Genomic DNA, 24677 nt, shown 5'->3' with positions numbered 1-24677 from the left:
TACACTTTTTTTCTGGCCTTGAAAAATGGAAGGTTTGGGGCACGTGGCTGGCTCAGTCGGTAGAGTATGCGACTCTTGCTCTCGGGGTCATGAATTCAAGACCATGTGGGACTGAGAGCTTACTTTCAAAAAAAAAAAAAAAAAAAAGGAAGGTTTATAACACAACTTTTCTTTATTCCCTCCAGAGAAAATCTGGAAAACCCAGTCCACTTTTTTCTCCTTCAACTAAGTACAAACACACAATGTTTTAGTAAGAAAACAATAAATCTATAATTTGGGAACTTTTAATTTGTGGACCAAAGTCAACCCACACATTTAAAGTTTCTGACCACTACTAAATCACAATTGTAATAAGTTTTAAAAGAATAAAAAAGTGTCTCCCACATTCATGTAACATATATTTTAATGTCAATAAAGACCCAAATAAAGGCATATAAACACATTTTAGATATTTAAAAGTTCACCCAAAAAATTATACCTATGAAAAATAAACATATTAAAGTTTTCTGAAAGCTGGAATAAAGAGTAATAATAAAGAAAGTTAATGGCATGAAATTCCCATCAGCTCTGACTTTGAGAACCCACTCAGGTATCCACAACAAGGGGCACCTGGGTTACGTGGCCAACTCTTGATTTCAGCTTAGGTCATGATCTCATGGTTCATGAGTTAAAGCACAGCATGGGGCTCTCCACTGACAGTGCAGAGCCTGCTTAGGATTCATTCTCTCTCTTTCCCTCTCTCTCTGCCCCTCCCTCACTTTCATGCTCTCTCTCTCTCCTTCTCTCAAAATAAATATAAATTTTAAAAATAAAAAATAAACTTAAAAAAGTTATTATCAATATAAGTTTTCATTTACCACTATAGAAATTTTATGAGTACAAAAGGTATTGACTAATTAAACAAGACATTAAAATATTAAGATGAGAGGTAAACAAATATAAAGGCACTTACCTAGTATTTTGTGAATTTGGATTTCTGAATGTTATGTTTGGCAACTCCCATAAATCATACATTCAAAATCTGGAATCTGTTAACATTGCCCTGGGAAGCTGATTACTTGCTTTCTAGATTGTTGTTTCTATTGTGCTTCATAAGGCATAGGGAGGCAGACAGAAACTGGCCAACATAAGAAGGACAACTCCAAATGACCTACCTCTTTTGCCCAGACAATCATTAAGTCACTAACACTCAGACACACACCCTCCACACCATAGGAAAAACATAAAAATCAAATATGGGTTGTTACCCCATAGCGTGTGGGCAAAACACCCACATGTTGACATATAAATCTTAAACACAAGTAGGCATTTGACTGACAGCACCACTCACCAATCTGGTTTTACACCTACATCCAAAACCACCCTGTTCTAGGAGAAGCTAAGAGTATTGTTTCACTCCTCATTCAACTCACTGAAGCAAGAAGACCAATGAGCAATCCATAAAAGGACAATTTTGCATCACTGTCTTTGCACTGCTCATATTTTAGGTAGTATCTAGGGCTGCAAAGCGACAGCCCGTCAAATACGCTCTCTGCTCTTTTCTCAAAATTCCATAATCAAAGCAAGAAGAGATAAAACTAGTCCTATGATTCCCCCCTCCTTCCTTAGCATTCTAATTTCTCTCTAAAGAGAATTTTGTGACATGCTTCCAACCAACTTCCTATCTACCCGTGAAGAAGAAACCTTTCAAAACTTGCTTTCTGAAGAGGACATGAATAAAACCAAGATAAGAGAGAGAACATGACTTTGAAAAAATATCTGAGACTCATCCTTAAGAATTACCCTTAGAGGTAGAAATAAAATTCCAACTTCAATCTTCATTTTCTGTATTTCCTCAGTAAATGGCCTAGACAAACATCCACGTAAACTGGAACAATCAATTAGCTCCAGTAATTATTATACAGCTCATGGTGGTTTTCTACGATGCCAGCAATTTTCTCTACAAGCTTTTCATACATATGACAAAAATCAACAATTAGAACCATAATACCAAACATCTTACTATATAACCCCTTGTGTACAGGCCCCTAAAACAATATAAATTTAAATTTCAAAACTTTTATTGCGATAGAAAAGCAATGTTGTTGATCCTGTCTTAAGAGGAAATTATTCACTTTCTGGTCTGAGTTCTCCTTTCCACCTTTCTTGACTACACAATAAGATGACTAGAATATGTAAACTCATTCATTCCTTACAAGTTTGGTCCCTGTACCTATCATGATATCCTGCCATTCTTCTCACTGGCATTTCTAATGGAGCTTGAAATTAACTTTTTTTTTTTTTTTTGGCTTTATGCCTTATTTTATTTTGTTTTGTTAGTCTGGGTTTTGTTTTCCTTTAAGTGTCTCACTTTATGCACCATTTCCTGAGAAGTCAGTACAGCTCTGGAAGCAGTCTTTCTTAACTAACACTATAAACAAAAGAAGGAATATATAAAATGTTAGTATTTAAATTTCTCTCATGAATTATAACGGATTTTAAAAAAGGTAAAGGTAAAGATGTAGGTTTGGGAGAAAAAAAAACCTTGACAATATGATAGTATTATGTTTGCGGAATAAACTACACAACAGTGTCTTAACAAGTAGCCTCAAGATGATATAAGATTAACACAAAGCTACAAGGATATATAATCTAAATGAAAAGTAGAATCTAACTCAATGCCTCCAGAAGGATAAAAAGAAGTAAAATTCATAAAAATAAAAAATCTAAAAGGCTTCTCTGCAATTATGGTTATGATGGAATTGGCACAGCATGGTTTTAACCACATTGAAGATTAATATTTATATTCAACAAATGTAGCTGGAAAAATGTTATTATATCGCCTCCTTTTCTCGCTAGGAGCATGCTGATTGAAATGGATTCATTTATCTAAGCTGACAGCTAGACAAAACTATATTGTGAATATTTTTTATCTCTGATTAAATAAGAACTTAGCAACATCTGGTTTGCTACAATTACCCTGTATTATTCAAAATAAGTTTTTTTAATACGTTTAACTGTGTCACACTGTGTTTAACAGTTGTTTTTAATACAACATTCAGAAAAAAAATTAAAAATTAAACAACTTAGTTATGGAAGAAAGTATTAAGTCAAAAATTCATAGAAAAATTATGAACTAAATTTTAGAGCAGTTAGGATTATAAGTAAAATCAGAAATTTGGTTACCCAGAATAAGAACCTAAGGTTTTTTATGTTCTTTTAAAAAGTCCTTTCAGCTGTCAACACAGGTTTAAAATTGTATCTCCTCTACATACTATAATTTGAGAACAGAGAATATCCTATACTGAAATAACAGTTCTTCAAGAGGACACAAATATTGACATCATATTACAAACCTATCCCTAAAGGGCAAGTTCTCACAGGCTAAATATAAAAGGCACCAACTCCTAGTTCATGCACATCTGCAAATGCTTTCAGAATCCTGCCTCGAAAGTATTTTTGAAAACTATACTGTTTTAATTATGCATGTCAATTGTATATTTTTTCTCGAAGGTGACAATACATTTGCTGAATATTATTTCATTATAATCCCTCATTGTCTTATATGTGTTTATGAAACAATCATTTCACATTCAACATGACAGAAGTTGGTTCAAGATAAAGGACTCTGAGCTCATAAACTGTCCTCTGAAAGAATTATTTCTGTGACAATAACACTATTTTCTTAGACTGTCACTTGTATTTTTTATTTATTTATTTTGAGAGAGAGAGAGCAAGGTAGGAGCAGAGAGAGAGAATCCCAAGCAGGCTCCCTACTCTCTACACAGAGCCCGACGCAGAGTTCAAACCCACGAATGGTGAGATCATGACTTGAGCTGAAATCAAAAGTCAGACACTCAACCAAGTGCACCACCCAGGAACCCCAGACTGTCACTTTTAAAATGAGTAATTTTCTTCAAATTCTAAAAAATAAATGATTTAGGGGAAAAGGTACAGTAGGGAAAAGGGAAGGTGAATCCTCCCTGAAACACTGCAGACAAACTGCATTTTATAGTCTCTCTGTATTAGGTATGTATGCCTACAGAATCGATAGAAATAAGTAATAAAGGCATTTCTGGCATTCTTATCTGACAGCACCTACAAGTGTTCAGGCTTCCATTTGTATCTCATAAATTGCTGGATAATCATCCTTTTCAGAATAAGTCAGAGATAAAAGATAGTATGGTGTACATGAAGTAACACGGCAAAATGATTCCAAATGGAAGGCCACGAAAATTGAAGGCAACAGATAAGAAATGTGATGTTAATCTTACAAAAAGTTTGCAAGCAACGAAAAAGAAAAGATGGCTTGAATCACTGTGTTCCACTCCTTCTTGCTACATGGAGCAAGGGCGATAGTTCCTATATTTCCCATCTGACTCTCATATGTAATAATCAAACCTTATGACAATGCACTACATTATATGAATGAATTTAATTCTCACAATCCTGCTGTGAAATAGATATCAATAGCCCAATGATACAGAGAGGAAACCAAGGCTCAGAAAGTGACCCAAAGTCACCCTGCTCTCATACAGTAGGTCCAAGGTTTAGCCTGAAGTTCATCCGCCTCTATAGCATGTTCTAAATCACTAAGTCTCATAGACACAACCAAGTTATTAGAATATGGGCTCTTAATTTTTTAAATCATACAAGATGCATTTCATGTATGATGCTTTATCTTACACACTATATCAACACCTTTAAAAAAAGCAACGTATGAACATAAAACACAAACCTTATTTACATATTCGGGTGCTCCAGATTATGAAAAGCTGAAAGCAGCCCCAGCCTTCAATGAATTTATATTTCCACAGAGGTATAAAGCAAAACAAGGAATAATCAGAAGCCATGGCACGATGTCATAAATGCCATAAAATCCATATAACAAATTGCTGAGGAGAACTAGAAGAGGCACAGGGAAAAATAAAATATTTAAATTATTAATGAAAAAGATAAAAGCTAAAATGCCTTAAATGTTCTTTAATAATACACAATTAATATTTTTGCATTTGTCACTCAGATTATCACACCACTGCAGAGTTGCAAGAAACATATGCTACTTACAGTCTTTTCATGTGTCATTAAAACAGGAATCCCTTTGAATGACTTCAATAATGAGAATTTATAAATATATTACTTGAACTATAATGCAAGAACTTTGTGGTTTGAACCCTCTTAACTATAGCTCCAACATAGGACTTTTATGAAGCATTTAAAATACAAATATATAGGGGTGCCTGGATGGCTCAGTCAGTTAAGCATCTGACTTCAGCTCAGGTCATGACCTTGAGGTTCGTGAGTTCGAGTCCCACATCAGGCTCTGTGCTGACAACTCAGAGCCTGGAGCCTGCTTCGGATTCAGTGTTTCCCTCTCTCTCTGCCCCTCCCCTGCTCGTGTTCTGTCTCGCTCTCAAAAAGAAACAAACATAAAAATTTTAAAAATAAATAAAATACAAACATATAAAAATTCTACTTTTAGGTCTCCAAAGAAGAAATTTTAACATTCAGGTAAAAATACATCCGATTGAACAATTGGGATAGAGTATTATAACTACACCAGTATATCAATAGGTAGTAACAGGAGTACAATGAGTAACAAGTTTAGATGAGATCATTTAACCACTGATCATCATCGCTTAGATCACCTGTGTCCTTACAATCAAATTAGAGTACAGAATATTGGAGTCAAAAGGCATTATTACTGGGGCACCTGGGTGGCTCAGTCAGTTGAGTGGCTGACTTCGGCTCAGGTCATGATCTCACAGTCCGTGAGTTTGAGCCCCGCGCCAGGCTCTGTGCTGACAGCTCAGAACCTGGAGCCTGCTTCGGTTCTGTCTCCCTCTGTCTCTGTCCCTCACCTGCTCATGTTCTGTCTCTCTCTGTCTCAAAAATAAATAAAAACTTTAAAAATAAAAAAGGCATAGTTAATGCAAATCTCTTCTTTATACATGACCCAACTGATGCCAGAAAAAGGCAGGCTGTGTCCTACACCTCCCCGTTGCACAGCAGAAGCATGGACTCTCATAGAACTGGTCTCTCCACAACCTTTTCTTGTTGCCTCCTCCAATTATGTCTACACAGAGGAGCCAACATGATCTTTGCAAAATGAAAATCTGATATCGTTATTGCCCTGCTTAAAGCCTTTAATATCTTCCCATTGCTCCTAGGATAAAGTTCAAATACTTAACCTTAAAAAACAACTGCGAATTCAGGGCTCCTACTTACTAGCCAGATTTTATGCCACTACCTCTCTCAGTCTTTGATGTTTCCCCCACTAGGCCTTCTCTGAATTTCTCTCACATGAACCAAGCTCCTTCTTATTCTACAGACTGAAACAGCCTTCTTCAAGAAGGTGGTCTGCTTGGCCAATTCCTACTTATACTCCAGAGCTCAGCAGGATGAAAAACCCTCTTATCTAGAGTGGCTGAGATCCCTGAGCCTAATATTCTCATAAAACTCAGTATTTTCCCTTTTTTTATCTCTATCACAATTGTATTTAATTTTATCACATAGGAAGCACCCAACTAACATTGATAAATGGAGGAAAAAGCGATTAATGGTTCCAAATTTACTGTCTTCTTACTATAGTATTTCTTCTCTATTAAAAATTTTATTTGCAGGGATGCCTGTGTGGCTCAGCCGGTTAAACATTTGACTTTGGCTCAGGTCATGATCTCATCATTCATGAGTTAGGGCCCCACGTCAGGCTCTGTGCTGACAGCTCAGAGCCTGGAGCCTACTTTGGATTCTGTGTCTCCCCCTCTCTCTGCCCCTCCCCCACACATGCGCGCGCCCGCAAGCGTGCCCTCTCTTTCTCTCAAAAATAAACATTAAATTTTTTTTTTTTAATTTATTCACCTAAGATAATTTTCCTAATCCATATTGATCATTTTTCTCAGACTCTTAAACTAATATCTGTTTTCTAAAATATGTTTTACTGGGGCGCCTGGGTGGCGCAGTCGGTTAAGCGTCCGACTTCAGCCAGGTCACGATCTCGCGGTCCGTGAGTTCGAGCCCCGCGTCAGGCTCTGGGCTGATGGCTCGGAGCCTGGAGCCTGTTTCCGATTCTGTGTCTCCCTCTCTCTCTGCCCCTCCCCCGTTCATGCTCTGTCTCTCTCTGTCCCAAAAATAAATAAAAAACGTTGAAAAAAAAATTAAAAAAAAAAAATATGTTTTACTATTATTCTATTAATATGAAATGATTTGTACTAAATAACAATAAAATCAGCTTTCTCCTCAAACACTGTGGGAAGCCTCCAGAATTTAAAGAATAAGCTTAATTCCAGAAGTGAAGAGATAATACATAAAGTATACTCTTCTTAGTTAATGATAATTCCACATTTCCTTTAACAATTGTTTGCCAGATTTGCCAATTGCAATTTGCCAATTGCTATTCTTTGACAAGGAAGCGATAATAACCAGAGCACTACCAAATGTTAGTACTGGTATTCCTAAAGCTAGTTCCTCACTTCTACAGAATTCCTCAGGAACAAAAGATAGCAGCCAATGAGGATGGGGAGAAATTGGATAAGGATGAACAGAAACCAACCTTCTAGAGTAAAACAACCTCCCGGGCACAGAAACACAGACACACATCTCCAAAACTAAACTAAAAAATCTTGGTTTCAACATCTGTATAGATCTTGAGTATTCTCCTCATCTCAGATCTACACTACCTGCCCATTCTTTATGGTCAACAGATAGTTTATTTTATTATCCTGAAATTTAATATTATGGGCAGACAACTGGTATTAAAATATTCTCTCTGTTAACTTACTTTGTCTGTAGAAGGAAAAATTCAGATGTGTTGTCCCTACTGCCGAATCAAAACTACTATGCTCAATTTTCTTTTCTTTATGCAGCTCTATTAACCTCTTCCACTGGAACATGTGTGGGTTTGTGATGAGCTCTTCTGATGACAGAATGTGAAGGGAGCAGTGAACCAGTTTACTCTCTAGGGTGCCTAGTCAACCTTCATATCTCAGTTCAAATGTCAATTGCTCTGGGAAGTCTTTCCAGATCCCACCCACCCTCCAATACAGACAAGGTCTGATCCTGTTGCTGTAACTCTCATACCATCCTGGACTTGATCTTTGTAGCACTTACCACAATTTTAACTGAGTAATTCATGATAATAGATGCATTGTTTAATGCCCCTTTATTTCCAAGATTTTGCAAGTGCTATGAAATCAGAGGCTGTTTCTGCCATGTTATGCCCCATATAAATGCTAGGATCCTGCAGACATTTGGTGCTAACAAACATACATAGTGGGGGTGTCTGGGTGGCTCTAGTCAGTTAAGTGTCCAACTTCAACTCAGGTCATGATTTCATGGTTCATGAGTTCAAGCCCCACATCAGGCTCTGTGCTGACAGCTCAAAGCCTGGAGCCTGCTTTGGATTCTGTGTCTCCTTCTCTCTCTGCCCCTCCCACACTCACACTCTGTCTCTCTCTCTCTCTTTCTCTCAAAAATAAGCATTTTAAAAAAATTTAAAAAGCATAAGAGACTCTTAAAAACTGAGAACTGAGGGTTGATGGGGGGTGGGAGGGAGAGGGGGGTGGGTGAGGTATTGAGGAGGGCACCTTTTGGGATGAGCACTGGGTGTTGTATGGAAACCAATTTGACAATAAATTTCATATTAAAAAAATAAAATTTAATTAAATTAAAAAAACAAATATATATATATGTATACATATATACATATGGTGAATGACAAAATTAATGCCTTAATGAAGCTGGTCTTCTGAAAACTGCAGAAAAAAGCAGAACAATTTATAGAGACCCACTTAGGAGATACCAACCTCAACAACAGATGAAAAATTAACACTAATAATAAAAGCCATCTATGTGCTAAATGTTTTACGTATATTGTCTCATTTAACCTTCACAATAACTTTTTTTTAATACGAAATTTATTGTCAGATTGGTTTCCATACAACACCCAGTACTCATCCCAACAGGTGCCCTCCTCAATGCCCATCATCCACCCTCCCTTCCCTCCAACCCCCACAATAACTCTTAAAGGTAAGTGTTTTCATCCCCATTTTAAACCTGAGGAAACTGAGGCATGGAGAAATTAAGTAACTTTTACAAGGTTTTAAAGACAGAGGTTTGGAAATCATGCATTTGTTAGTCCCAAGTTTACTCTCTTTCTTTGCTTCTTCATGTATGTTTATTACTTTCAGTAAAAATCATTTTTTTAACAGGGAACTAAATGTACATTAATGTTTCAACCCTAAAAAATGTGTAATAATTTTATGTAAATAAATTCAGGTATTTAAAAAGGGGGGGGGGAGATGGGGGAACACTGATTATCAATAATTCAACATTATACTTCTGCTTTATAAATAAAGAGATGTTGAAATTGCCTTAGTATAAGATAATAGTACCTTGGGCCCCAAGCTCTAGATATGGAATTCATTTGATATATAAACACAAGGGGAAAAAAAACTGATATGAGGAACTTTATCAAATCCCATATCAAATCTTAAAATGATTTATTGCTAAAAATTAGCATCCTTAATATAGAGAAATTTGAGATAATATTCTTAGAGTCCTTAACATTTTTAAAGAATGTAAAATATCTTCATTACGTCCAATTCTTTTTAAACCATCACAACTAGAATGTCTAACATTTTACTGTTTTACAATATACTATTATCGCATGCAATCTTGTGCTTCAGCCCTTTAAGGATGTAAGGCGGAATTCTTAAAAAACCAGGGCTCCTGGGCAAGCGGTCAGTTAAGCGCCTAACTCTTGATATGAGCTCAGGTTATGATCTCGTGGTTCATGAGATCCAGCCCGCGCTGTTAGCGCAGAGCCTGCTTAAGACACTCTTGCACTACCTCTTTCTGCCCCTCCCCCACTCAGGCGCTCTCTCCCTCTCAAAATAAATAAATAAACATTTTTTTTTAAAAGAAAGAAAATTCTTAAAAAAATACAACTACCTATAATGTTTTCTGAAATAGCAACTTGCAAGCACAGGTATTCTAATGAGCTTTATACCATTTTATTTTTACCTCGTGGATGTTTCTCATAAGAAAGAGCCCCTAGGCCTATCCACAATTTACAAATGAAACAGACCAAAAGAAGTTATGGGACCAGTGTGATCCAACTACACAGTGACTCCTCCATGCCTAAAATCAGAAATGAGGACACTCAAGTGCAGGACCGAGAAATTCCTTACTAACAGCAGCATATGTTATAAACCAGTCATGTCACTTTAGACAGGTCACTTCAATCCTTGACAACTTAATGTCTTTTAACTTTTACTTTATGGTCGTAAAGACACTTAACATGAGATCTACCCTGTTAACAGGTTAACTGTACGATACAATATTGTTGCTATAGTTAACAATATCGTAGCAGATCTCTAGAATTTCCTCGTCTTACATAACTAAAACCTTACGCCCACTAATTACCAAATGGGGAGTTGCTAATCAACAGCCATTTAATATTTACTTTCAGGAAATAAAGTGTGCTACGGTGTACTTTTTAAGATTCTTTCTATGCCTTTATGATTTCATATGCAGGTACAGAGCAATTTACAGTGGTACCTGAATTTATCTTGGAACGGTAACTTCAAAAACTGCTTTCATGTTCAATTGTTTCTTCTAGGTCCATAAAGCACATTCATGCAGTTATACGTTCACTTATTTGTCAAGCTTTAAACTCTGTCCTATAAATATGTTCTGGTGCAGATTTAAAGACATTATAGAAAGTGAAGTAAGAATTGGTTACCAATCTCACCGCTAGAAATATACCTTATATTTACATCTTTAAGACTGGAAGCAGAAGTCACACAGATGCTATTTAAAGTACAACTGTTCCTCCCTTTGACCAAAGAGTGAATTACTAAAATCAAACTCACCAGGTACTGTCATGACTATAAAAATTATTAAAAGTTGAATTACACACCTGCTGGTTTCCTCTTCCATTTTACTTAGAGCCTCTGAACACCTCACATTTTGTACCCCACTCTTATTCTTATGGATAGGTCTCTAATTGAACTTACACCTGGCAAAATCTGAGTGCATGTTTACTAATGACGAGCCACATTGTACTGCTTACTTTTCTGTACTGACCTCTTTCTCTTTTTATGGACAACTTTCATTTACTTTACATGTGGTTTCTGGCAATTTACTTCTACTTTTTCCGCTTAAATTTTAAAATAGTCCAAACCAAGCCCACCACTGTTCTTGTTCCGTATGGGTTTGGAAAAGAACAGCTTTGTCAAGTTGATGTTTTAGATGAACTCAAGAGATAAGAGGTCTATTCAGAGCAGAGAACAAAACTAAGAAAGTTTATGAGGACATAAATTGGATGGTGTACTTCTTAATTCTTCATAAATCAGTTTCATTATACTGTTTTGTTTTAATATTATGTTAAATTCAAAGACATTAGGCACGGTCCTATTAAAATGTTAATGGCCAGTAAATTTCATTATTTTATTCATATTTTACTAACCCCAGCTTTTACACATTGATAGACATGAGTTAGTAATTCTTATGAACTACCGAACACAAGTTGCTAACTTTACTTAGTGTATAATAACCTAGAGTTAGTAGCTACTAACTATACACAACCGAGAGTTAACAATTCTTAAGAAAGAATGTCCAGAAAGTTAGGAGGACCACTTATGCACAGACAACAACCATGCATGTGGATCACTGTGACCAAGCAGTAAAAGTCAGACAGTAATTATTTACTCTTTGTCCTAGTAATTGCATTTCAAGGAATCTGTGCTATAGAAATCATCAGAAAATGAGCCAAGCTTAATATTACTTGTCCTAGCAAAATATGACAACCCACATGAATACAGAAATGTTTAAATAAATCAGTGTATCACACTATGAAATATTAAAAATTATGCTTTCAAAAAAAGGAATGGCATTGGGAAATTAGAGAGAATTATATAAACAGTATATATAGGTGAACCTCAATTCTACTAAAACAAACATGCATACGCATAAAATATAGATAATATATAGATATAATATGTGGATAATCAAGCTAAAATATGTGTGAAATAATCTCTGTGAACATTGAGATATACCACTATGATATATTGGGTGATTTCTATTTTGATTTTATGTATCTCCATATTTCACAAGTATTCAACATGAGCAAGTACTATAATCAGGGAAAAAACCTTTTTAAAATATGATTGTTCAGAATTTAGAATGAGCTGCATTGGGAAGAATGAATGGAAATCAAAATTCACCTATTATGGGCACCCAAGTAGAATCAAAAGAGCACACATACATGATGAACACTTGGATAATACCAAAATTCCAGAATAGCATCCACCATGCTAAGACAGAGTAGCAGGAAAGGAAGTTAACACAGTCAGATAACTGAAACAAAGCAGACAGACGACCATCCTCTGACATTGATACTGTGTCCCTGATACATATAGTTCATTCATTTGTAATAAAGTAGGTTAATTTGTCAGTTACAAACCTAATGCTTTCTTTCATACCCCAATACTTTTGTGTTGTTGCTCCGTATCAACACTCCCTATATTTAAGGAAGAAAATGCACATACACACCACTGCAATCTATCATCCACTATTCAAAAAAAATTTTGAAAAAATGTCTCTTCAGAGGCTCTATGCAAATTTCACTTCTGAACACGACTGTCTGCAGCCCAGCAGGCTATTTCACCATGATAAGATCACACATTTAATCAAATGCACACAAAAAAAGAAATACCCACAAAGTTTGCTTACTAATGTCAAATTAGAAAAATACAATGTTGACAGCCTACTAATTTTTAGTACTGTTTCTTCTTCTAGGATATGCAACAATATGAAGTCACATGGGAGTTCTTCTAATTAAGTTTATACTAATCTTTTAAAATTCTCCCAAATTATCTTCATATATTACTATTTATATTGAGTTGGAAGTTAAAAATGGAAAGTCAATACAACTTTCCATTTTGAATAAAGACAAAAAAAATGCTAAAATTAGAAGGTTTCCCAACTTCTACAAATAATACTTCTAAAGCATCATTTCATTTGAGCCAGTCAAGTGTCCGCATTAAATACTACCCAAACTCTAGTTTTTGTAATAATGGATCCATTATTTTCAATAATGCCTGTCATGTGAATAACATTATTATTAGATAGGTTGAAGTATATTTTCACTGCATTCTTTAGACACCTAATAAAGTTATCCTAACTCAATTATCTGAAATGTCTTACTTTATATGCTTTTGAATATTCTGCTCTAAACATAAGGTTTACTTGACTAAACATATATTCCCATGGGTAATATGTCATAATGAGTATACTATCAAGTGTAAAATAATTAGATGTCTCAATGGGTGGATTCATAGCTCCAAACTCATCTTTTCTGTTTTTACTTCTTTTTTTAATTCTTTACTTATTTTTGAGAAAATGAACTATGCACAGAGGAGGCCCAGAGAGAGAGGGAGAGAAAGAATCCCAAGAAGGCTCCATGCTGTCAGCATGGAGCCCTATGTGGGGCTCAAACCCACGAAGCGTAAGATTATAACCTGAACTGAAAGCAACAGTCAGATATTCAACAGACTGAGCTACCTGGGTGCCCCTCTGCTTTCATTTCTATCTGCATTTCTTTTATGCTGTATTTTTTTAAGTTTGTTTATTTGCTTGTTTTCGGGAGAGAAAGAGAGAGCATGAGCGGGGAGAGGGGCAGATAGAGAGGAGAGAGAGAATCTCAAGCAGGCTACACACTGTTAGCGCTGAGCCTGATGAAGGGCTCTATCTCATGAAACTGTGAAATCATGACCTGAGCCAAAATCAAGAGTTGGATGCTTAACCAACTGAGCCACCCAGGTGCCCCTACACTGTATTTATTCCCATGCCATAAGTTTTTGTTTCTTCAGTTTCTTCTGGGACAATTTTTTCTCCATGTAGTTTAGAAAAAAAATTTTTTTTCCGTTTCAGTAAGGGCCATTTTACTGTGGCTGGTGGAGCTCATACATAAGATAATTTAACCATGAGTTCTGTGTCCGATGGCACATCTTGGGAGCTCTATTCACCTGGATATGCTCAATGCCTCAATAATTTACATTTAAACCTGCACCTACATTAAGGTCAGTATTCCTCTGCATTTTGAAGCATGTGTAGCAAAAATCCAGCTCTCTATGTACCACCAAACTGGTGTCCAGTGCCCCTGTTTGAAATTGTATAGTGGTAACTCTACCATCATAGGACAGACCAGCATATGTTAAGTAAAGTCACATCTTTCAAATATTTGGTGGCTTTTCAGATATACATAGCCTTGACAACTCAGGCAGTTTCACAGGTGTTCTTGAACCTGTAGACTCGAATCCCCCGATTTGCATGTGTTTGTTGAGTTTTCTAGGTCAAGTAAGTAGGGAAGGATTTTCCACAATCACCCTGGCCACTTACAGGAAGAGAATAAAAACCATTTTTAAAGGTTTTCTTAACCAATTTTCCTAATGTTTAATCTGTCTCAGTTAACAACAGATCACTGCAGTGGACATTTGGGTTTTAACTGACTTTTTCGGTGCACAAAATCCCTCTCTTAACTAAGTCTTTCCTTCTTCAAGCAAATTATATATTTGTCCGTAGAGGACCTACACTACCTTACTGACTCCACTAATCTGGTGACAGTAGATTGATCTAAAGCTTGATATCTACCTGAAACTGTGGTCAAAGGGAAAGGAGCCAGTGGGCAGAGAGAAGGAAACACAGTAGCTTGGGTAGGGGTATGCAGCTGGAGCAGAATCCTAGTGGTACTCAAGGTACTTTTTTTTTTTTTTTCTAATGTCTACATAAGCCTTCATTCTTCCCTAAGATTCTTTAGGTAAGAAACACAATAACCTCCCAATAAATTAATCATTTCAGCCTAAAGCTAGCTGGAGGTCTCATTGCAATTAAAAGAGAAATAATGAATACATTCATTTTACTAAATCTTGTATGTTGAATTTAGGTCCATAGGACAACTGACATGTGATAAAATATGCAGCATTCTGGAATGACTTTAAGAATATCTAACTGTCATACATAGAAATTGTTGAAAATTAAAGTGAACTTTAACTGGAACTCAAAAAAATGTGTATTACTTTAAAAGAAAACAGTGTCTGAGCTGTTCTTCCAAAGTCAACTACAGTCAATAATATGATTAAACCTCAATAAACAAATTCAACGGAACAGTTAAAGCCAATATAAAGAAGAAAGTCTATAGATACATACATGCCTCACGTTAACACAAAACTATTTCTCAATAGACTCTTTGTCCACTCCTTGAAGTCATGATCAGTATTCTGAGTCAAGGTTCAAACAACAACCATCGGTCATTGACAAATCAAGAACATTGAAAATTTGAAGAGAACAGAAGACATAAACATAAACCAGCTGAGCCCTTCCACTCTTGCCAGCAATAAAATCTCAGACAAAAAGATGACCATCAGTCAAGACCATTTACTCTTATTCAAAAGTATTTGGAAGAGCTTTGAGGAAAGGAAAAGGGGAAAAAACAAAACAAAATAGAACAAAACAAAACAAGAGACTGTTGAAAAACTTCTTACAGGGTCAGCTGTCAATGGAATGCATTTTAGTATTCAGGTTACCCACCCATGCAGAACATCAAAAACTGGGCTTGAGTCTCTCCCCTATTCTCACAGGCTCAGGCTACTGTGGAACCACTGGGGCTGTCCTGAATAGTAACACACTCTGCCTCTGCGGGACACATAAACACCAACACAAGCTGATCAAACAGAAGGGGGTGTCATTTCTACTTGGCTTTCGTTTTCTCGAGTCATACTTTACAACACTTGATTCTGGTACAATTTAGCCACTCAGCTGTCCAACGTTCAGCTTATTTTTTCATTCATTTTCACCACCTACCATGTTGTGGTACACTCTTTCCGCTTTAACAAAAATGCTGGATAATTATAGGTAGGAGTCACACACCTTAATAACGTCTTTTATTGGCAACTGTCACTGCCATACAGATGTTATTTCTAAAATGTGGACTTATTTATGACCCTTTCAATATTTCAGGTCTCTAAAGCAATTTTGGGATTTGAATTTTAAGGGTCCATCTGCATTTATAGCAATCTTCTGAGGATGTGAACTTTAGGATTATAAACCTTTTAAATTTATAGAAATCTTTAAATCTTGGAAGTTGATGATGACTTTATTTGGTTACAACATTGTAGAAAATCCTGATGCAGTTAAAGCTTAAAGAGCTGCTGATGCCATGAGAAAAGATGATCAGGAGTTTAATTTAAAATGTCTTAAGTTAAATTGCTACTTTCATTTTATACATGATTTAAAGTCAATCTTCAGGCACAGCACTTGGTGGCTGTCAAAAATATTTTCCTATCAGGATTATATGATTTTTGGTGGGGAATTAGTAGCAGAGCATAACATTTTAAGATTAGGAGGAAAAACTAAAAAATAGGTACTGAACAAAAGGTTAAGAAAGGAGAGAAGGAAAGAACATGGGAAAGCCAAGAAGATCCCTGAAACCTTTCTCAACTGCTTAAGAAAATGCTATTGATTTTCATAGTTCATCGAGAACGCTTCAATTAAAAAAAATGATATCTGATTTAGCTAAATTTTCTTACTAATGGCACTTAAGGACATTTCTAATAATACTGTAACTAACAGTATCAGGTACCATTCATTAAGTGCTCATACTGTCAGGTATTTTTCTGTTTACTTCCTATTCCCCTCCCCAGATCAGCAACGTAGCTTTTATTACCTGTATTTTACAGATAGAGATGATAGAGCTAGAAAATTGTGGAAAGGGGATTGTATTCAAGTGCCTCTCATTCCAAAGGCCATTTCTGAGAAGTTCATAATTAGGGACAGTGCCCAGCTATGCCCATCTAAGGAATATAACTTAGTTTCTACAACACTTGTCAGCATTAACCAAAGTGGAAAAGACAAGTACTGTAACACTAATTTCATAGTGGCAGGCCTAGGTCAGAAATTAAACCAGCCACGGAATATATTCCCCCCAAATGTACTTAATTTATAAATAATAGATCTCTAAAGCTTTTGCATAGATGTTGATGTGTCATTCAAAAGTATTACAGTTCACCAGTCAAACTTTAGCATCTAGTAAAACTAATCTCTATGTGGAGACTCCGTTACTCATTAGGCATATTACCATTCACAAACAAACTGAGTTACATTAGATAATTACCCCAAAGATCGTTTTCACTGAAAATGGCCTGTTGTGATGCTTGGATAGTGATTAACAGACTAAGAGTGCAGTGAGTCGTCTTGATATCACTTCAGAAAAGTGATTTCCTCCCTAATAATTCCCAAGATACATAAATATTCAATTAGGGTCTTTGAAATCTAGTTTTAATTGGGTATTCATTCTCTACCCAACTTCAAACTTAGCCTAAGCCAAGAAAGGTGTTTTATTAGTTCTTACTATAAGTAAAAAAAAACAAAAAACAAACAAAAAAAAAACCACACAAACAAAAACAGAACTTTTCATGACTTTTAAAGTGGGAGGGTAAAATAAAGCCAAGATTATGTTTTATATGAAATTTTCAAATTTAAGAGCACTTAACAGACATACTCTAAAGCAATGAGGTGAAACATAACTGCATATCTGAATCACATGGGGAGTTGATTAAAGTTTTCTGGGACCCTTCTGGGACTCAGCAAATATAGTAATAATGACAGCAGCATATAGTTGCATCTCCATTATTATGTGCCTGGAACTCTTTTAAGCACTTTGCATATATTTTCCCTTTAAATCTTCACAACAAGCAATGAATCAGGAACAACTGTTATAACCAATTAAAACATATCAGAAAACGGGGCACTTGGGTGGCTCAGTTGGCTAAGCGTCCGGCTTTTGATCTCTGCTCAGGTGATGATCCCAGGGTTCATAAGACTGAACCCCACACTGGGCTCTGCACTAATGGTGCAGAACTTGCTTGGGATTCTCTCTCTCTCTCTCTCTCTCTCTCTCTCTCTCTCTCTCTGCCCCTCCCACTCAGATGCTCTTGCACTCTCTCTCAAAGTAAACATTAAAAAACATATCAGGAAATTGAGGCATAGAGAGATCCAGTATCTGACCCAAAGCCAAGTAAGTTATCAAACCTAGGCAAAGACACCACAGAGTCCCTTCTCTTCACCACCACACCATTCTGTCTCTCCAGATATCAGAATATCCAGACCCAGGGCCCAGATTTTAAGTATTCCCAGTAACTCTTCTGCTACTGTCAGCAAATCAGGCTGGAGACCTGCATCTTTAAAATTTCTATTTCAGTAACTGGGAACCAAAAAATGAGAAACAAGCTTTCTACACTGGAAAGAGAATACTGAAAATGTCAAATAATAAAACATCCAACCTACTTGTGTCTTTTTAAAGTTTGAACAGTCTACTTATTTTTTCTTATCCTAGATGACTCCTTATATGGTCAGATGAAGAGACACTTGTAAGGACAAGGAGACAGATCTTGCAAAAGCCAACACCAGTGGTTCTTAGACCTTCCGGTCCCAGGGCCTTTTCACATGCTTAAAAACTGATGACCTAAAGCAACTTGATTGTGTTGATTATAGCTATCAATATTTATGTACTAATAGGTAAACTGAGAAAAATTTAAAACATAAGAATACACAAGCACACATGACATATGCTATCAGAGCAACGATGTCATCACAGATCATGTGCCTTCTGGAAAACTCCATGGTACACTTGTAAAAGTATGAGAGTAAGGGGCGCCTGGGTGGCTCAGTCAGTTAAGCCTCCAACTCTTGATTTTGGCTCAGGTCATCATCTCATGTTCGTGAGACTGAGCCCCACATGGGGCTCTGTGCTGAGCATGGAGCCTACTTAAGACTCTCTCTCTCTCTCCATCTTCCTCTCTCCCACCTCTCTCTGTCTCTCTCTCTGTCTCTCTCAAAAAAAAAAAAAGTATAAGAGTAAAGGCAAATAACATCATAGGATTGTTACAAAAATGTTTTCTTTTTCCATTTCTTTTTACGTACTCTGAAGAGAGCTTTTCCTGAACCTGCTCTACAAAATAACTGACCCACAAGTTTTACCAGAAAGAAATATTCAGTTGGGGGATTTAATTTTCCATCTCTGAGATAAGTTTCACAAAAAACAGAATTACCACCAATATTATTCCATTTAGATTCTTCAGTAATATGGACCAAATGGTAACTTCTTCAAATGTGTACATATAATCACTCTGATAAAGAAATTCATTAATACTAGAACTAAATTCTTGTTTTAAATGTCAGTAAGACATAAGCAAGACATAAATTATTAGGATCTACAGAATCTTCTATGATCAAATGTAGAAAGAACTCTCCTTCTTCCACCCATGCCCTAAAACAAATGGAGAATCACAATTAATTCTGGGTAGATGGCTAATTTTTAATGTATTTGTTACTGCATGAGCACACTTCATAATTCTAAGAAAAAAGTTATAATGGCCACTTATGCAGTTGAATTAATTTTATAGGGCCACACAGATAGTCAGCATGACATTAAAGAGTTTTGAAGGGATATATGCACATCTTAGGACTCATAAACGCTATCTAGAGGCATGCTCACACCACTTTTTCAAACTGGCCAATAAGCAGCAATACCAAAATCACAATGAATGAAAAATCTGGATTTCTCTCCCCATTGATCAACAACAACGACAACAACAACACACACACACACACACACACACACGAATGGAGACAACAACGGGAAAATGTCAGGAGGACCTTACTTGCATTTGAATGTTCTACTTTATATTTTATTATAAAATAGACTTTCTATAAAGAAATTCATTTGCATTAAAGAAAGGACATAAATGCAATAATAATCTAAGTGTAAATATGTCCTTCAATGTAAACAAAAGCTAAATTACAATACAGCCTCTGTCTTCAGGGTTTCTCCCTATGTGAGCAAATTCATATTTGAATGTAATGCAAATCTAAGAAATCCAAGGGAAAACAGCCATTTGCAAAACTTAAGATCACCTCCCTCTAATTCCAACTGCTCTAGCCATCCATACCATGCTAAATTAAGGCTGCACATTTCTCAAAAATTGCTCTTTGTTCTTAAATACAAAAATCAATTAAGTTTTCCTTACTGATTTCTGGGCAAAAATGCCCCCCTTCTAACAGTCACTGTCACTCTTGCTTGGCAACCCTTTTCAGGGAGAGTTTCAAGCAGCAGGTAAAGTGGTCCAAATGAAATCTGAAGAACAATTCAGTTTAGCATTGTATTATTTGACTAACTTCAACCTTTTTGCTTTTATAACATGTTTAAATCTCCTACTTCGGATTTCCTAGGCTACATACAGCTCACCAAAGAATCAAAGACAAATCAAGACCATAAAAAATTTGCCTTTCTTAATTACTAGAAACAATGCCAGCCACAGTAGCTGGAGCCAGTACGTCTCACACTTGCTATTATTCCCTGTGGAAAGGAATATTTAAATCTCCAAACTGTAAGAAGATCATTAAGAAAACCTTCCATTCATGCTTCTGAGGAGAGCTCTCACTCTGAAGGATAATCACACCAAGCCACTTAAAATGAGACATCAAAAGCATTTACCCATCAGGCAAATCACATGCTGGTTTATCACTCTTCAGGCCAGGGATGCCTGATACAGCCTAACAGGTCAAACTAAAATATTTAAATAGTTCACATAAACCTTTATACTGATCTTTCCTCCCACCCAAGTGTATAGAAATAGTCTAGGCCACCATACACACCAATGGAGCAGGTTATTGAATATTTAGTGATATGAAAGTGCTATGGAATGGCCTTCCACCACTTTGACACATTCACCTTCAGCTAAAGACAGCACAATACACTGACAGACTTGGTTCTAATGACATCAGGACCTGTGGAATGTATGACTGCTAGCAAAAGCAGGCTGCTAGGAAACAAAGAACAGATCTGATCAAATCTTCTAGTGTAAGGGCTGGGAATCATTACGATTAGATCTTCTGAAATGACAGGACAAGTGTCCCTTAATCTTCAGAAATATTTACAAGTGTAAAGACTTTAACACATATCCCCTAGAAATCAAACAAATGTATGAAGCTAGAGCCTCATAAATTAAATCACAATTCTCTAAGTTTTCTATGAATATGACGGCCACTAGCAATCGTGCATAAAAACAGAACTTAATCAGAATCAGGCATCAGTGATTCTTTATTCCTTTTTTTTTTTGTGTGTGCAAAAGCCTAAGCTTTTTCAAGAAGTCAAGATCAAAAGAAAGAAAGAAAGAAAGAAAGAAAGAAAGGGAGAAAGAAAGAGAAAGAGAAAGAAAGGAAGGAAGGAAGGAAGGAAGGAAGGAAGGAGAAAGAAAGAATTAGAGTACCTGGAAAATAAGTACCTTTTTACACTTACAGTGCTATACTTTTAAAAACAAAATAGAACACAGTCATTTGTACCAAACACCAAAGCAGTCGGAGCTGATCTACAACTAAGGAATTTAGTAGCTTTTCATTACTGAAACTGAAAAGCAGGTTAGCTTTTTAACTTTTTAAAAACCATTCATCTTTGTACATTTTTAACCCTTGCTTTGGTGACAAAAAAAAAAAAAAAAAGAGGGAAACAAAGCTGAGAGATATTTCAACACAAATATCCTTTTAGCTCCTACACAAATTATCTGGAAACCTTGGTGATGCTATAAAAGAACTGACAATTCTGTCTGTAATCCACGAACAGACAACTTGGGCGCCAGAACTCCGGGTCATTTGGTACCATTACAGACTGAAAAACAAACCAGGGAAATCTAGCTAAATTCTGTTTAATCTCACAGGGAAATGAAGAGCATTCTGCAAGTGAAAAATTACTAAAGTGTGCCTTTGTAGATTCTACAACGCCATTCTTTAACTAGTGTTGATAGCCCATATGACACTAAATTAGCAGACTGCCTATTTACTTCAGAGCAAAACCCAGAAGGCAGTTTTTCCTTCCTGCCAGAGTCTATGCGTCTCCTCATTTCCCCAGCATCTGGCTGGAAGGATGTAAAATCAGAGGTGCAAGAAGGCTTATACTTCCTAATGAGTAATCCACCCAGGAAAGTAAACACAACAGACACCAGCAGGTTCGGCTGTAAAGGAGACTGTGGCAGGGGTGCTTACACGGTTGTTTACAATGTGCCCCAACTACCGCAGGCAGGGTCACACACAGGCACAGGGAGGAGACACCCAGAGGTGGCTCACACACCTCCAGTTCGCCCAATTTCTGGGATATCTCTGGCCGTAAATAAAGCAGCGCGGGTTTCTATCAGACTGAGGGAAGTGACCAGAGAATTACAGGAACTAGGGTTGTGCTGGCTTGACTCGGCTATGTGAATGTGCCCCGGAGATGACTATTCTATCCCTTGGTCCTCATCAGGGCCAATCTGGGGTGCGTAGAGCGCTGCACCAGAGACTCACGCGCGCCACGCATCTCGCGGAGGTGCTCCTCACGGGGGCAGAGGGGACACCGTGTGGCTTCCTCGCAACCCCTGTGGGGCCTCGCGGCCTCCTCAAACCAGATTTTCGAGTTAAGCGGATCCCAGGCGATTTCGATAAGCAAGATCAGCTCAACTAGCATCGGCTCTGCCATCCCCACAAATACCTCCGGCCATCCCCAGAGCGCGCAGGAACGCGCGCACACTGTCACGCACACGCCGACCCCACCGCCAACTGACCCTGGTAGCAGAGGTCGCCCCCACCCCTGGAACACACACCCACCTATAAGTGGGGGCCTGGCACGCTCAGCCCTTGAGCTCCGGCGGGGGACCAGTGGCGGGGGCGCGGAGGCACCTACGTTCCCCAGAGCCGGAGCGTCCCCTTCTCCCGCTGGAGGCTCCGGGTCGCCCGCCCTCCTACCTGTAACCCAGCCGACCGCGGATACCAGTGCTCTTTCCACCCCGCCCTGGCATCCCCGGTGCCCCGATTCGTGCAACGCCGTCCCCCGCCCCGTGCCCACTCCCAACACCGCGCCGCCCCGGGCCACCCACGAAAGTAGCAGCGTTTTCCAACCAAAACCTCCTAACAAAGCCTGGGCAAGCAGCTCTAAACCAAACTGCCGTGAAGGGGACACCGCAGGCGGGGTACGGAAAGGCAGCGCAGCTCTGCCACTCAGGGGCGCGACCTGGGCAACCGCGGCCACCATGGATGCTCCAGACGGGCGTCTAGGAAGGATCGCGGTGAGCTCGCCGCCCCTCAGTCCCCATCACCCCAGAGCGCAGCTCTCACCCGGTCCCTGTCTGCTCTCCAGCCCGCTCCCGCCTCCAACGGCACCAGCTCTGGGTCAGCGGAGAGAAGGCGCCCCCTGGTCTGCTTTCAGCCCCCACCAAGGGATGACACTGGGGTGAGAGTGGAGGGAGAATTCCCGGGGTGGAAATTCCAGTTCCTACTCGCAGCGTGTCGGACTGCGAATGCGCCGGGTCTGCTCTCCCCTTCATCCCTCTCCTCCGCCAAATCGCCCAGTTGCTGGAAGAACTCGAACCCGTGCCAAACCCCAGCGCCCACCAGCCAGGAGGCTCCCTTTCCCGCCCCGCATCACGATCGGATGAGTGTGCGTGCGGGCGAGTGTGTGAGGGCGACTGTGTGAGTGGGTGGGTGAGTGTGCGTGAATCCCGCACCCCCTCGGTTGCCCGCCCCGCGGACGCCGCCGCCTGCGCCGGGCCAGGGCCACCACTATTAGGAAGAGTGAGAAGAATAAATTACCTTTCGTAACCGCCGGTCCCTGAGATCGTCCCATCAGTTGCTCAACAACCTGCAGCCGAGTGCAGTTTCCACAATCCAGCCATGGAGCCCGGGGCAAAAGACCGGCCGGCCCCGGAGAAGACACCCCCACCACACGCCGCAAGAAATGATAACCACAGCGCAGAGAAAGCAGCAGGAGGGTGGAGACCCCAGCCAAAGAAACAACAACAAAAAGTCTCTCCTTCCCCCTTTCTTCTGCTACACAGCCACGGAGAAAGGGGAAGGGGGGGAAAAAGAACCAAAGATTTGTCTTCCTGTACGTTGTCTCGCTTCAAACACACCGAGGGGGTAAAAACGGAGCAAAGAGAGAGCAAGGTTCAAATGTCTCTCCCAGTCCACAGTTGCACAACTTCGGAGTCGGGCTCCGTCTCCAGCAGCGGCCGAGAGACCCAAGCGGCAGCTATTAACATGCGGCAGTCATAGCTGGGGCTGCTTCTCCTCCCGCTGCTGCTGCCGCCGCTGCCGCTGCTGCTGCCGCCGCCGCTCAAGAAAAGACGCTGCTGGAGAGACCAAAAATCTTCCACCATCCCCCCAGCCGATCTTTATATCCAGTTCTCCCACCCCACCCCCTTCTCTTTCTTTTTCTTCTTCTTCCTCGTCCTCCCCTTTCCGCTTGGGAAAGGGAGCAGTGGAATAGGTAGGGGGAGCCGCGACAGCCAGGGGTGGCTTGTTCTCCGCCAAACCCTCCTCCTTCTCCCGAGGTTTTCTCCCCGCGGAGGGTCTCCTCTGGCGCCCGCAACCTGCGCCGAGAGCCGGAGCGAGGGCCACGCAAACTCCTTCCCGAGTGCACGGTGGGGGCGCGCGGGCGGAGCGGGCGCCCGGCTGCCGAGGGCTGCGTCCCGGGGGTCGCGGAGCCCGGAGCCCGGGGGGTGGCAGATTAGCTCGCCGGCCGGGCCGGGCAGCTGCGGGCATGTGGGAGCTTCATCGCGCGGCCCCGAGCTCCGCGCCGCCGCCGCCGCCGCCTCTTCGGTTCTTTCTCTTCT

General features: G+C 39.1%; 1 protein-coding gene across 3 annotated transcripts in view; it reads right to left on the bottom strand.

The window, feature by feature from the left end:
- Positions 1-24228, bottom strand: part of ADGRL3 (adhesion G protein-coupled receptor L3) — an 827678-nt gene extending 803450 nt beyond the window's left edge. For all 3 annotated transcript variants that reach the window (XM_049630539.1, XM_049630537.1, XM_049630538.1), the window contains exon 1: positions 23656-24228. The gene's annotated coding sequence lies outside the window, so the exon portion shown is untranslated. The remainder of the gene's footprint in view (positions 1-23655) is intronic.
- Between the last annotated feature and the right edge of the window lie 449 nt (positions 24229-24677).

Source organism: Panthera uncia, chromosome B1 (genome assembly GCF_023721935.1).
Source record: "Panthera uncia isolate 11264 chromosome B1, Puncia_PCG_1.0, whole genome shotgun sequence".
Classification (NCBI taxonomy): Eukaryota; Metazoa; Chordata; class Mammalia; order Carnivora; family Felidae; genus Panthera; species Panthera uncia.
This window is presented reverse-complemented; position numbering and strand designations above follow the sequence as displayed.